This window comes from Silurus meridionalis, chromosome 4 (genome assembly GCF_014805685.1).
Source record: "Silurus meridionalis isolate SWU-2019-XX chromosome 4, ASM1480568v1, whole genome shotgun sequence".
NCBI lineage: Eukaryota > Metazoa > Chordata > Actinopteri > Siluriformes > Siluridae > Silurus > Silurus meridionalis.
The window spans coordinates 230,932-247,078 of NC_060887.1; the positions used below are offsets into that span (position 1 = coordinate 230,932).

The following is a 16,147-nucleotide window of genomic DNA, read 5'->3' on the forward strand; positions in this document are numbered from 1 at the left end:
TAGATTGGGTTTATAAACCGCTTCCAAAGAAGGGAAGGAGAAAAGGCAGTTTGCAGAGTAGTGACTCACAGAGGAGACCTGATCATCAACAAACCATCACATAGTCATGAACATGCCAGAAGAAGTACCAGTCCATGACCTCGTGCCTGAAGTTAGTGATCAGTTCCCCGGCCTTAGCCACCAAGAACTGCTGTCTCCTAAAGACATCTGCTTTGATCCTCCTCTTTTCCCTTCTGTTTCTGAGTCGACTTTCTGCCAGACCAAGTGAGTTAGTAAACTGCATTGGAACAGTTTCAGAAGAATGACATGCAAATGAAGTTTTACTCTGCATCTTAAATAATCACCATAATCGCCACTCATTTACTTTAATATGCAGCTAAAATTGTGCACTTCTGTTTACAGCACCTGCTATGGGTCTGACTGTACAAGCAGTGAGGTTCAGCTCGAGGACGAGGAGGAAATCACTTTGCTCAACAACGACATCTTCTTCATGTTAAATGAGGAATATGGCTTTTTTAACCAGTCTGGAGACCAGAATCATACTGAAGACCCCCACAACAGCACAGAGATCCTGGATTCTGTACCAGTCTTTGATATCGACAGCTTCGAGGATCTGTTGAAGCAACTTGAAGAAATGGAAAATGATTCAGGAATAGAGGAAGATGGTGAAATCTGAGCGTTTCATGTACTTTAGTGTGCATGTTGTTTTACCATCTTCATTTTATATTAAATTCTAATTTAAAGTTTTATTTAAAGGAATAAAGATTTTCAATTCAAATCATGTCTAATGTCTCTTCATCACAGAGAGCATTCAATCACTTTCCTGAAATCCACTTTAGTAAATTCAGTGATGTTTGATGTTCCTTAAAGAGAAGGAATTTGACAGAAAATCAAATGAGTTTCACTACAGGAATCGCTTTGGAGCAGGCGAGCAGGCGTGATGACCACTACACTATGGAACCTGCTGCTGAGAAGGTTGATGTCCAATGTGCATAAAGATAAACATCTCTCTCAAAATCTCAGTGGAAAAAAACTGTATAGTTGCAATCTGGAAAACATTTTGCCTGAATCGATATTTCTGCTTATTTGTGTGGTTCCATAATGTAGTAGTCATCACATCTGCTTTACATGCAGAAGATTCTGGGTTCAACCCCCAGTGGAACCATGCAGCTGGCAAACGTAAATGAGGTTTATGTTTTTGTGAACAGTTTTGTTAAGAAAGCTAAGATATTCCCACAAATCTTTACTCAATTCTGCAAATAAAAAAACAACAGGTTGGCATTTTTCTGCGTTGTGCTTGTAACAGCATTGGACAAAAAGCATTCCACAAGTAGAATCAGAGACTCAAGGTCATGGTTCCACTGGGGTTCGAACCCAGGACTTTCTGCGTGTAAAGCAGACATAATGACCACTACACTATGGAACCTGTTGCTAAGAAGGATTATGTCCAATGTGCATAAAGATAAACATCTCTCTCAAAATCTCAGTGGAAAAATATGAATTAAACTTAGAAAACTCACTGACTCAAATGTTCCCAGGTTTTGCCCAATAATAGTTTTAGCCAAGCAAATGAGTTTATTACTGCTGCTGACATTACTGAGTAAAATGCTGCTTCCTCAGAAGACCACACACAGTAGGCTCATGACCACCGGTGAAAGATCTCCAGCATCTTAATGCACTTAATGCAAAAAACAAAAAAACAGGTTCCATGTAGTGATTCATCACTTCTGCTTTACATGCAGGAGGTTCTGGGTTTGACTCCCAGTGGAATCATGTATAAAACAAATATTATGTAAGAGTGTGTTTCTTCTTCTTTTAAACCATAGCGTGGTTGTGATCACCTCTGCTTTACACACAAAAGTGGCCGTAAAACTTTAGAGAGACAAAAGCTGAGTCCCATGTGCTAGCAGGCCAAGATTTTAAATAAAAATACAATGAAAGTAAATATAAAATAAACCGTATCCTGCTAGAGGGAAAGAAATTCCACCATTAGGGTCCCTTAACTGGTTCCATTGTGTAGTGGCTAACATGATTTTTAAAGCCCTTATTCTCACTCTGGATGTATACAGTTCTTGAAAAGTGGGCAGGGGGACACCGATAAAACTTGATTAAAGTTTATATATTATAAATTGTTACTCAATCCTGAAAATAAATGAACAGTTTTGCATGTTTCTGCATTTTGCTTGTAACAGAAATTGAGAAAAAGCATTCCAAAATTAGAAGCCAAGGCTCCAATGGGGCTCGAACCTAGGACCTTCTGCATGTAAAGCAGACGTGATGACCACTACACCATGGAACCTGTTGCTGACAAGCCTGATGTCCAATGTGTATAAATAGAAACATTTTTTAGATTTTTCTCAAACAAAAATAAAAATACAAGTAAATCCTGCTAGTAGGAAATTAAAATCAGAGGCTCAAGAGCATGTCTCCACTGTGGGTCAAACCCAAAACCTTCTGCATGTAAAACAGACATGATGACCACTACACTCCAGTATTAACAATCAATGACTGTTTCTTCCAATGTTATAAATCACTATATACTGCTCCTTTATCTGCTGACACTTCAACATTAGAGGCCTTTTTCAAAATGTATGTATTCCTACAATAAGTGTAGGTACAGCATTACAATTGGATGAGTTTATATCTGATACAGAAATAGCCTTAGCAAGTTTGCCTTCTGGTAAATCACCTGGACCAGGATACAAAAATCTTAGCAAAAACTCTGACCTGCCGTCTGGAGAAAGTTCTGCCTTGTGTTATTTCACCTGAACAAACAGTCTTCATCAAGAACAGATACTCTTCTTGTAATATTGGGCGCATGTTGAATGTTATATATAACCCATCTCTATCTGACACTTCTTTAGAGGTGGAGGAGCAGAAGGTTGAGAAGCAGAAGGTGGAGGAGCAGAAGGTTGAGGAGCAGAAGTTGAGGAGCAGAAGGTGGAGGAGCAGAAGGTGGAGGATCAAAAAGAACAGGCTGAAGTCCTTTGGACTTTTGGAGACTTTAGAGAATGTGAGAAAATGTATAACTGTGTGTAGATAATCAGGTAAAATATTATTTATGAGTCTGACTTTTTTATTTATTAGTCTGAGTGTGACTGATTATCACGAATCACACAGCACAACTTACTCAAAAGTCTAATGCTGAATGCTTCCTGTTTTTTTTTAACCTCAAGAAATGTAAATGAAGTGATGAACACACTGGATGTTGTTCTGTAGACAGTCACACTGCTGCTGAGAAATCTGGACTGTACTGTGGATGACGGACCTGTAGGAAGCGTTCCTGAGATTTGGGACTGTCCTCACTGCACAGGTCATTTATAACTACTGATCCTTACATTTTCCTTCTTTCCCAGTAACTTGGGGTTTCCTCCCCGTACTCAGCTGGAGTATTTTCTGAATGTGGAGAGCTCTGATATTGCGAACCTCTAACACGTTTGATGTGCGTTCTTTGCGTTGTGTTTCTGCTCGCTGTCCCGTACAGGTCATGATGAAGAACGGACGCTCAAAAGGCATCGGGTGTGTGACGTTTTCATGTCCTGATGAGGCTCGAGTAGACATCATGGAGATGAACGGCAGGGTGCTGGGCAGCAGGACTGTGTACTTAAGTCCCTCTCAGTCCCTCTCAGAATGTAGAAACCATCTCACCTTCAAAACCCTGCCCAGACCCAAGACCCAACACCAACAAGAACATCCATCCACAGAGTGAGTCAAAGCCGTCCGATTAGTTTTGTGTTAAGTGCAGTTAAAGATTTAAAACAGAAGAGAACTTTTCATGTTAGCAAAATTTACCTTCTGATTGGATGCTAACATGAGATGATTGTCTGCATCTACAGATGTTCCAGTTGCAGATCCTGGAAAAGAAAACCAGCAGCAGTGGAACAGGATTCACACCACAACCTCTCAGACTGGACACACAGGAACTATTCTGATTCTATTTCCAGTGTGTTTTATAGAGACCTTCATGATCTGGAGCAGGTTTTGGTCACAGCTGTGTTTGGTCACATGTAATAATTGGTTTAATACTGAGTGATTGATCAGTGTGTATTATTAAAGTCAGCAATGCAAACACACACATGCACTCAAACATTGGATGCTGAATTTGTTCTGTTTTCTGTAGGAATTAGGATTAGATCCTCTATTATACCAGAACCAGTGTACACTTGCAGCAAGTTTCTGCTCTCAGAAAATGACCTTTAAATAAAAGTGCTTCATTGTTCATTCACCAGTGAGACCAGAACCTTGATGATAAAGAACAGCTGTTCTGTTTATATTATGGATACAGACAGTGCTTGTTATTTTCATGGTTTTCTACATGAGAGTGATGTAAAGCTCATGTTTTTGCTTTCTGTATCTCCTCACTCCTACAGGTGGTAATGCTTTGGATTTGTCTGATATTCCTCTCTGGATGAAGACACTAATGCCATCAGAGAGTTGAATGGAAAGCTGGTGAGCAGGAGGTCACTGTGTATCACTATGGCTGAGCAGTGGACAGAGAGCAGCCGCCACCAAGCCCTACCTCCATCCATCCAGGAACATGCAGTGGTTCCATCTACAGCGTAAGTCATACTGTCCTCATAATGTCCTACAAAACTTTACTAAACACACACACTGTGTACCGGTCAAACACACACATTATGTAAAGTAACACATCTCTGTTTTCTCTTTCAGGTCATCGTGTGTCGGTCTGTTCCACTGAATTCATCATTTTATTTATTTTGCTTTCATTATTATTTCTTTCTCTTTTTTACAGAAATAGTTTTATTACTGTAAATAAATATGTAAATAACTAACAGTAATGAAGGTGTTTCATTATTGATCATTCATAAAATTCCTCTTAATACATGAGAACTTTCATTAGAACTGAAAGAGCGGTGCTGTGAAAAGAGAACAGTAATAACAGAGTTGTGTTCTGAAAACCCTGGAAACAGATCATGTAAATACACTACTCTGACGCTGACACCATTTATTTAATGGATGAATAAAATTGATCTGAAATAAATTCAAATATTTAAGCTGTAATACTGCACTGTATTTAACATATTATTATTATTATTATTATTATTATTATTATTATTATTATTATATATTGTTATAATTTTAAATGTATTGATAGATTTTATTTTGAAACTTTATATTTTGATGTTTATTTCAGTTAATAAATTTTTATTTATTTGTGTTTATGTTCTAATTAATATACATAAAGCCTTTATTTTGTATTTAATTTAAATATTATATAAATGTAATAATAATATCACTAAATAGCCAAAAAAATTTATAAATGTGACATTTATTCAGATCATAAATCCATAAAAAAACAGATTAAACATAGATCTAATATCTCATACTCAGTGTTGAAGATGTTTGGACATTTATTAGCTCATAAATCCTATACATCATTCATGAACTTCCACAGATGAACTTACTGTTTGAAATGTACAGACTCCATACACATGAACACTTTGATACAATCATACTCCAAATCAATTAATCAATAAAGTCAATAAAAGAATCCCAAACTGCTGTGTGTCTTGTCCTCGCTATTAATATGCGTCATTAGAGCTCCACTACTTCTAATTACCTGCTGTGACAGTGAGCTCTAATACACATCACTGCCACCTACTGGTCATTTATGATTCTGCAACATTCATAGAGTCACTCCGGTCAACTTCGGTTCTCAACTCGGATTCACTCGCTTTATACACAGTTTACAGCCGTTTTATCTTATTTATGACTGTAATATCGCTCTTCTCTCAGGAACAACAGAAAAGCTGTGAAGACATGATATTTTATCCGCTCTTTACCTCTGTAATGTGCGCATGCGCATAGTGTCAGGTTAAAGAGACTGGGTTACGTCACAGACGGAGGCGGGCATCTGCCTGTGACGTCACAGTAAAATAACGTCTATAATTGGAAGCAGCGTCTCTGTTTCTCTCATTTCCAAGGTTTTGCTTGTGAGTAAAGAGGCATAAACATGGAGCTCTTCAGAAGGTTTGAGAGTTTTTCAAACCAGAAGATCAAGAAAACTAAGCAGATTGCTGAAATGAAGGAGAAGCTGGAGCACATGGAGAAAGTAGAAAGACTTGGATGCATTTTCTCTTCTAATGATAGAGAAGATAACAGAAGAAAGAAAGAAAGCCATTCTGCTACAGACGGTGCAAAAGCTGGAGGCTACTTTGGCTTCTGAGAGAAAGCAGCAGGAACAGGACATAACTGAGAGAAGCCAGAGCTGGGCGAGAGAACAAAAACAACTGGAGGGCGTGTTGCTCAGCTTGAGTTTATTTTGGAGCAGACCACCATGAAGCTACAGTCTTCCTTGAAAATCAATGAGGAACTGGAGAAAACTGTAGAATGTGAGAGAGAGAGCTGGACAAGAGAACAAACGAAAGTGGAGATACATGTTGCTCAGCTTGAGGTCACTTTGGATCAGACCACCATGGAGCTCCAGTCTTCCCTGAAAATCCATGAGGAACTGGAGAAAACTGTAAGATGTGAGAGAGAGAGCTGGAACAGAGAACAAAAACGACTGGAGGAACATGTTGCTCAGCTTAAGCTCACTTTGGAACAGACCACCATGGAGCTCCAGGATACTCAGAATCACTGTGAGAAAATAAAAAATAGTGCAGAGCAGGAGAGAGATCATTTGATCAGAGAGAAAGAGCGACTGGAACGTGTTGCTCAGTTTGAGCCCACGTTGGATTTTGAGGAAAACAAGAGGATGAAAGAGAAAACTAAACTTGACATAGAGGAGAGGAACAACTTACAGCTTCAGACCAACAGGGGGCTCCAGGATACCCAGAATCTCTGTGAGGAAGAAAAGAAGACTTCAGAGAATAAAACAGATCATTATATGAGAGTCCGAGAGCGATGGGAGGAAATTGTTGCTCAGCTGAGACAAGAAAACATTCAAAAGAAAAGGAGAAATAGAAAAAAAAGAAGACGACAAGAGAAACAGAGAGTCTGAACATGCCTTTTTCCTTTTTCTGTTTCTCTTATGGCTATTTATGATAGTTTTACACTTATAGTCAATAGTATAAAGCTGAGTGTAAAGCTATTGTATTTTGTAGATCGTCTCGTCTTTTAATAATTTTTTATTTCTGTCTTGTTAAATCTTTTTTTTTATCTTTTTTTAAATCTTGATTTTAATCTTTTACTACAAAGAGTCACAATAAACACTATTAACAACCATTATTTTTGTCTTCCTTACAAATGGCGTATGACCTCCTCATGGATTCTTCCACTTAGTTTATATCCCTCTTGTGGGGCAGGGGGCTGTGGCTCGGGGTCATAATGCTGAGGGGGAGGGAGGTCAGGAGGGAGAGGGAAACTGGTCCTCAGTGCCACATTGTGCAAAACACCACACACCCTGATAATCTTGCACACTTTTTCCGGGTGGTATAAAGTCTTCCACCTGAGACATCCAGAGCTCCACATCTGCATTTCTGGAGGTGAGGAGGAGCATCTGAGGGGTGAAGCCTCTGTCACCTGTCATATTATAGACTACATCAGGACAATGTTTACAATTTCTACATATTGTTAAAGTCACCAAGAAGCCAGTCATCACTTCCTGCAGCTGCATAGATCACATAGATCCAGGAGCACAGCTGTAGGAATCTAAATCAGCTTATTATTCAGTCATCATCATGGGCCGAAATCATCATGGTCCCTGGAGACTCTTTCTCTCCTTAATCTTCCATTGGCGTAATCCTCCAGCAGTGCCATCATGCAGCATTACACACGGGGGTCACCACAGCATTTATATGTTTACAGTAATTACACTGATCATTAACACCTTGGCAAAATCAGCATGAATTAGTGGCATCACCACCAGTGATACAATTTGAAGATGAAAATGTGACATGTGAACACGTTTCTTCATGCCAGTTTTGTCATGAACATCATTATAGTTAGGACTGAAAATGAGAACATAAAGAGAGTAACGACTGTGTGAGGCGTAATGGCTGCATTTCCAGATTTATTGAAGGAAAATATGTCGTTATTTACACTGTGTTCTGCAGTTATCTAATGGTAGGGATTTGATGTTCTCCTGTATTCCATGCAGTCGGGCATCTCCTCCTCCTGCGCTCCCGTAGTGGAATGTGATGGTGAGACGCCGCTGATTACAAATTTAGAGTGAATTTTATTTAACATTTGAGTTGGATTTTATAAGAAGGTGTTTATGAAACAACTATCACTCAGTACAAACCCAAATAACCTGCAGGATTTCATCTTCATGATCACAACACTTCAAACAAAACATCTACAGTACATACAGGATTCAGGGCCATTTTTCAATATTTATATGTTACGTAATTTTGTATTATTTATATTAGGAGTCTTTAACGACTCTGTGCATATGTTTAAAAATGACCATGTTACTGTGTGTACAATGATACTAATTGTGTTCATGTATTACAAACACTTTATTAGGAGCACCTATATATTTCTTTACACTGTGTGTGTGTGTGTGTGTGTGTGTGTGTGTGTGTGTGTGTGTGTGTGTGTGTGTATTGTGTTTATTGACTAATTTGTTTGAAAAGCGTTCATCTCAAACTCATTGTTCAGAATCAATTACAATACAAAGTGTCCAAAACTCGACCCCAGGCTGACATAGTCCATGGCGTCACAGAGTAAGAACAGGAGTTTTGAGGGTTTGGGGCTGTAGTTTATGTTAACAGTCTGCTACACTGACTCAGGACTACAGTTTGTATCTGATCATCACTTCACCTCAACATCATTTAGCTGTAATAAATGGACATTCAGTGAAACCCAGATGAGGACGGGTTCCTCTGGTTCCTCTAAAGGTTTCTTCCTTATGCGCGTTCTTCTGCTACCGCAGATCACATGAAGCTATATCATCATTATCAGAGCATTTCTCAAGTTCAGTCAAAAAAATGCAACCTATTTCTTTGATATTTGCTTGGCGAAATTGCTTGATTTTCATCATAAATTTCCTTACACCACATTCCTTGTGTGTCAGTTTACAGAGTTTAATATTTTTTTAGATGTCATTCATTCTTCATTCCTTCATTCATGGTATCACTTTGATTCAGGAAGACTGAGGTCACTTTAAGTCTGTATTCAGATCAGGACTTGCACAGTACAGAGGAAAGCTGTGCTTACTTGGTGTTCAAAAAGACATGGAGTTGGACAGTGCAATGCCTCAATTTACAAACTGTTCTCATTATGACACAATTGAGGCTACATCTGCAGGTGTGAAAAGGGCTTCTCCTGTTAAAACGACTCAAGTCCACGAAACACAATAAATGTTTAAGCAGCCTACACTGGATTGAGAGGACACTGGTCAGAGTCATGAAAAAGACTTAGTTAGTGAGACAGGGTCTGAGACATTTTCTTGAAAAGAAAATGAGGGTGAATTTACTTTTAAATAAATGAGACAATTTTATGATGTGGAAAATGAAACCCCTGATGGACCAGTAGTGACTGGACACCTAATATTCATATACAGTGTGTGTGTGTGTGTGTGTGTGTGTGTGTGTGTGTGTGTGTGCAGTGTGTGTGTGTGTGATTATTTGTACAAAGGATCATTTTCATTATTTTATGATCATAGCCTACTATCAGTAAAATACAATGTACTGTGGGAAAAAACACAAAAAACAGTGTCCATAAAAACTTTCGACCCCAGGCTGAAATAGTCTGTACATGAAACAAAACAGTGAACAGGAGCTTTGATCTGGGATTTGAAGTGAAGTTTGTGTCATTGCTGCTACACTGTGCATCTGAACGATCACGACTCAAATCTCACAATAAACTTTAGGGTTTTATCACATTTTCTACTTTCATTCATCTGATTGTCTCCCAGTGTCCAACTGCTCCATGGCTTTGTGTATCAGTCACCTCACAACTATAGCAAAGAGTTTTTATTATTGACGAGTAAATTCCAAGTGATTCAGTGCTTATGCTCAGAGACTGACCTGATCACACACACACACACACACACATTTTTTAAACTACTGCTAAATGTTTGTTTACATTCACAATATTTATTATTATTATATGCACATTTTGAACTTTGTTCCACATGGATCGTGCAAGTAGTTAATAACGTGTTTGTTTGTGTATGTTTCTATTTTCTTTATAGTAATTAATCTTTCATATAATAATATTGTATTGTGCTCCTTTTATCAGTGGTCCACAAGCCACAGACTACATCATGGGTCAATTGGTACCGGACCGCACAGAAAGAGTAAATGTGTAAATCTGCATATAATAATAATAAAATTAATCATTTAAAAATAAAAAAATATGTTTAAATGTAGACCTTTAGGTACTTAAGCACCCCAGTGCTACTGTATAAATAAATAAATAAATAAATAAATAAATATATATATATATATATATATATATATATATATATATATATATATATATATATATATAAATAATTATTATTATAATCACAAACTGCTTTTATAAAATGAACATGAAATAAGGCTGTAATACTGCACTGTATTTAACTGAACCAGATTTATTTTAGTTTTAAACATACTGATAGTCATTTTTATTTATTTTTGTTGTATTTTGATGTTTTCAATTTCATTGCAGTAAATTATGACTTTTTGTTGGTATTTAATTTTAGTGTCAGTTTAGTTTTTAATCTATTACACAGTAAAAGCCTTAATATTTATAAATGTGTATTTAAAGTTAATTAAAATTAAAATATTTAAGCTGTAATACTGCACTGCATTTAACTAATAATATTATTATTATTGTTATATATTGTTATAATTTTAAATGTACTGAGTTTTTATTTTGATTCTTTATATTTTGAAGTTTTATTTCAGATTAGTTTCAGTTAATAACTTTTTTTATTGTATTTAATTTTAGTCTACCAAACTACAAAAATCACTCAGAACACACAGAAATGTACAGGTTGTTTTTACTCCATACACATGAACTTACTTTGATCAGAAACACAATCATACTCCAAATCAATTAATCAATAAAGTCAATAAAAGAATCCCAAACTGCTGTGTGTCTTGTCCTCGCTATTAATGACGTCATTAGAGCTCCACTACTTAATTACCTGCTGTGACAGTGAGCTCTAATACATCACACTGCCACCTACTGGTCATTTATGATTCTGCAACATTCATGGAGTCACTCCGGTCAACTTCCGGTTCTCAACTCGGATTCACTCGCTTTATACACAGTTTACAGCCGTTTTTATCTTATTTATGACTGTAATATCACTCTTCTCTCAGGAACAACAGAAAAGCTGTGAAGACATGATATTTTATCCGCTCTTTACCTCTGTAATGTGCAAATGCGCATAGTGTCAGGTTAAGAGAGACGGGTTACGTCACAGACGGAGGGCGGGCATCTCTCTGTGACGTCACAGTAAGGCAACCTCTATAATTGGGAACGCTCTCTGTTTCTCTCATTTCCGAGGTTTTTGCTTGTGAGTAAAGAGGCATAAACATGGAGCTCTTCAGAAGGTTGAGAGAGTTTTTTCAAAGCAGAAGAACAAAGAAAACTAAGCAGATTGCTGAAATGAAGGAGAAGCTGGAACACATGGAGAAAGTAGAGAAAGACTTGGATGCATTTTCTCTCTAATGATAGAGAAGATAACAGAAGAGAAAGAAGAGAAAGCCATTCTGATACAGACGGTGCAAAAGCTGGAGGCTACTTTGGCTTCTGAGCGAAAGCAGCAGGAACAGGACATAACTGAGAGAAGCCAGAGCTGGGCGAGAGAACAAAACAACTGGAGGAACGTGTTGCTCAGCTTGAGTTTATTTTGGAGCAGACCACCATGAAGCTCCAGTCTTCCTGAAAATCATGAGGAACTGGAAAACTGTAAAATGTGAGAGAGAGAGCTGGACAGAGAACAAAAGAAAGTGGAGGAACATGTTGCTCAGCTTGAGGTCACTGGAACAGACCACCATGGAGCTCCAGTCTTCCTGAAAATCCATGAGGAACTGGAGAAAACTGTAAATGTGAGAGAGAGAGCTGGACAGAGAACAAAAGAAACTGGAGGAACATGTTGCTCAGCTTAAGCTCACTTTGGAACAGACCACCATGGAGCTCCAGGATACTCAGAATCACTGTGAGAAAATAAAAATAGTGCAGAGCAGGAGAGAGATCATTTGATCAGAGAGAAAGAGCGACTGGAGGAATGTTGCTCAGTTTGAGCCCACGTTGGATTTTAAAGAAAAACAAGAGGACGAAGAGAAAACTAAACTTGACATAGAGGAGAGGAACAACTTACAGCTTCAGACCAACAGGGGGCTCCAGGATACCCAGAATCTCTGTGAGGAAGAAAAGAAGACTTCAGAGAATAAAACAGATCATTATATGAGAGTCCAGAGCGATGGGAGGAAATTGTTGCTCAGCTGAGACAAGAAAACATTCAAAAGAAAAGGAGAAATAGAAAAAAAAGAAGAAGACAAGAGAAACAGAGAGTCTGAACACTTTTACTACAGCGAGACACAATAAACACTTAAATAAATAAAGATTTTGAATTTCAATCATGTCTAATGTCTCTTCATCACAGAGAGCATTCAATGATGGTATTTTTTTTCTTGAAATCCACTTTAGTAAAGTCAGTGATGTTTGATGTCCTTAAAGAAAAGGAATTTGACAGAAACTGAAGTTGAGGTATTTTCTTGCAGCTTTAGTGCTTTGTTCATTTGAGCTCTGAAAGCAATATAGCTGACAGTTAATGTGGGCAGAACCTGATTCATAAACATCTGTACTTTATAATTAATCACATGGATTGGCACAAGAAAGTGGATGATCTTTCAGCAGTTATTCTGACAGGGTTAACACTGGATTCACCTCACAACACCTGAACACTACTGCTGGATGGAGCAGCGGGTGCGTGCCTGTGGCGGTTGGTGAATGGAGGGTGGGCCGGTGGAACGGCGGTGAGAAGCAGATCTGTGGCTGATGGGACTAATCAGTGTGTTCCTGTCTGATGAACTGTTCTGTATTGGTTCTGTTTACTTCAATAGTAAGGAATGTAGACCTGAGATCCTGATTATTGGGCTTTTTACCCATAAGGCAGTGATTTTAACCTTTTGAGGCGTGACTCATTGTTTACATGAAGAAAACACAGTGCATGTAGTACGGTCTCAGGGCCCTGCAGTAAGTGTGCTGTGTGCATGTGATTGATGAATGTGCAGCTAGAAATTCAACTGAAACTGCATTCAATCTGGTTGATTATCAAGCAGTTATTTTTAACTACATTTAAGTTCCCTGTTATAGGATAACTTGCAATTTTGTAAATTCCAAACTGTATTTCCATTCATTCCTGTTAATACCTAAATATTCCCGATTTTTCAGTCTTGAAAATTCCTGCAACCACATTCCTAGGAAATACATGAGCTGTTCCTTGGTCTTGGGCACAGGGATATTTTGCCTGCCTTTTTTTTTCTTTTAAGTTTACATTGTTCTGATATCAGATGCCCCAAGAAATTGCAGTTTAGACACAGAAGCTTTGTGTATGTGAGGATCCTCTATAATTATTTGGAGAAAGAGTCTGGTGTCATTATGCCATGGCTTGGGAAGTCGGGATGTTGTTAATAAATGTGAACTGATTTAATGTCATACAGTGTGTCTGTGTTCTACATTACAGTGGGGTCTGAGGTTCGGTTCCCAGCGTGTTGTTTCCTTACATTTTTTTATCCAGGGCCCAAAATCTTTCCACTGATCTCTCACACATTTAGAAAGTGATCTATGCAGAGCTGAACATCTCACCATGAATGGTGAACAACCTCATGCATGTTTGTGAGTTTTATTTAGAATCTACTTCGACTTCACTTCTGTGTTCATTCCAACCTCATTTATGTCATCAGTCTGATTAGAGAGCAAACAGAGTGTAAGTGATTCTTCACTGCAAGAAAGAAAAGAATTTTGCAAATGCTGTTAGATCTGAATACTGAATGTCTGTTGACCTGTGCCTGATGTGCTGGGGGTCTCGACCTCTCCTCGTTGGGCAACCATCCAGGTCTGGATTTATTTTAACACACTAGAAAGAGTGAGTTCTGTCCCGTCTCTACCTGTGTTTTTATTGTTCTGACTTCTGCTTCAAATGTTTACATGTTCTATGGAAACCAATTTACAGTCATTTTCTTATTTCCTTTTTTTCTGTCTTTTATTTGTTTCGGTTTTTCTGAATACAACATACAATACAATACAATACAATACATTACAATACAATACAATAAATTACAATACAATACATTACATTACAATACATTACATTACAATACAATACATTACAATACAATACATTACAATACAATACAATACATTACATTACAATACATTACATTACAATACAATACAATACATTACAATACAATACAATACATTACATTACATTACAATACAATACTATACAATACAATACAATACAGATATAACCCTACCTGTCTGGATGAGTGTATTGGAGAATTTATTTGTCAATTATCCGCTAGGTGGCAGTAATGGCACACTTACTGGTAAGCTGTAGAAGACAAAAAAAATAGAGTTAAATCTTTAAATTCAGTGTGTTTTGGGAGATTTGGAAATAACTTCTCCATGAGCACTCTAGTTATCTCAGGGGGATCCAAAATCTGGTCCCAGGGACAAATGCAGCCTGTAAACAGATGTTAATTGGTCCTTGGTTTTCCTATAAGAATGTATGATGTATGGAAGAGATGAGCAGCATAATTCAAAGAAAATAAAGTCAAAAGGATAAAATACATACCTACGTGTTTATTTCTTTGGATTTTGGTGAGTACACAGTTTGTAAATGTAAAAATGGTTGTATATGGAATTAGATGTGTACTGATGTCATTGTGTGAGAGAAAATGCAAACTCAGATCTTGAACAATGGGATTCTGGTGAGTTTTGTGGTATTAAAAGGTAAAGATGTGTGTTGGTTGATCAATATATGAGTCTGAACTGTTCATATTGTGTGATAATGACGATGAGGAACTGTTTAATTACCGTCATGTGACTGAGTCTCGTATGATAGTGGAAATAGTGGAAACCAGTGAACCGACTCTTCTGGACTTTATTATTTAACTCTTTTGAACCGAGTTACTTGAACTGATTCAAAGGAGTCAAAATTACTGAACCAAATCTTTTTTAACTGAATTGATCAAACTGAATGGAGTTATTGAAATAAATAAATACAATTTTAATTTAGTTTTACTTTTTAACCTTTATTTTATTATCATTTACTTTTGTCACATTTTGCCAACATTTTATTATGTGGATTTTAATTCTTAGTTAAATTTAAATGAAGTCCACCATTTTAATAATAGAAACAAAAAACACACAAAATTTAAACATAATTTTTTAAAAATATTACATTAACTTTTTTTTTTTACTTTATTATATGTATAACATGTGCTCACATGCTGAATCTAAACCTGCCCAGAGCTAAGCAGACATTTTGCTCTCCGGTGCTGCCATTTCCTGTTCCTCATGAATTATTGCAGAAGTTGTGTATAAAGTGATTGATCTGTCATTTGGCCTTTAGTTTATCCTTCTATTAATTTTTCACCAAATGATCTCTCTCATCCTTTGCAGTCTTCTTCTCTTCCTCACAGTGAATCGGGGAATTCTGGAGATGGTTTGGAGCTGTGAGGTGATCATCTCCTCCATGTCTAATTTGGCCTTCATTATTTTCTTTCTTTTATTTTATTTATTTTGCTTAAATTCCAAAGTGGCCTCCAGCTGAGCAACACGTTCCTCCAGTCGCTCTCTGTCTCTCATTAAATAATTTTTCTCTTCCTCAGAATGATTCAGGGAATCCTGCAGCTCTCTGATGGTTTGAAAGTGTATGGTGGTCATCTCCTCCATGTCTCCACGCTCTCTGTCGCTCCTCAAATGATCGCTCTGATGATCTGCACACTTCTTTTCCTCAGAATGATTCAGGGAATCCTGGAGCAACCTGGTGGTCTGGAGCTGTAAGTTACGCATCTCCATGTCTAGTTTTGCCTTCTTTCCTTTCTTTTTTTTTTAATGTGGCCTCAGGCTGAGCAACACGTTCCTGCAGTTGTTTTTGTTCTCTCACCCAGCTTTCTCTCTCACGTTCTACAATTTTCTCTTGTTCCTCATGGAGGTTCAGTGAAGACAGAAGCTTAGTGATGTTCTGAAGGTATGTGGGGTTTTGCTTAAGGATTTTCAGGAA

The 16,147-nt window shown here is 37.5% G+C and overlaps 1 long non-coding RNA gene and 1 other non-coding gene across 2 annotated transcripts; one reads left to right on the forward strand and one right to left on the reverse strand.

Annotated features, from left to right (window-relative positions):
• Window positions 1-1,353: 1,353 nt before the first annotated feature.
• On the reverse strand, window positions 1,354-1,426 carry trnav-uac. Its single transcript has one exon. It is a non-coding gene; the product is annotated as a tRNA-Val (tRNA).
• Window positions 1,427-2,956: 1,530 nt separating this feature from the next.
• LOC124384763 lies at window positions 2,957-3,886 on the forward strand. The gene is made up of 4 exons (XR_006925577.1): window positions 2,957-3,013; window positions 3,220-3,313; window positions 3,485-3,705; window positions 3,837-3,886. It is a non-coding gene; the product is annotated as an uncharacterized LOC124384763 (long non-coding RNA).
• Window positions 3,887-16,147: the final 12,261 nt, after the last annotated feature.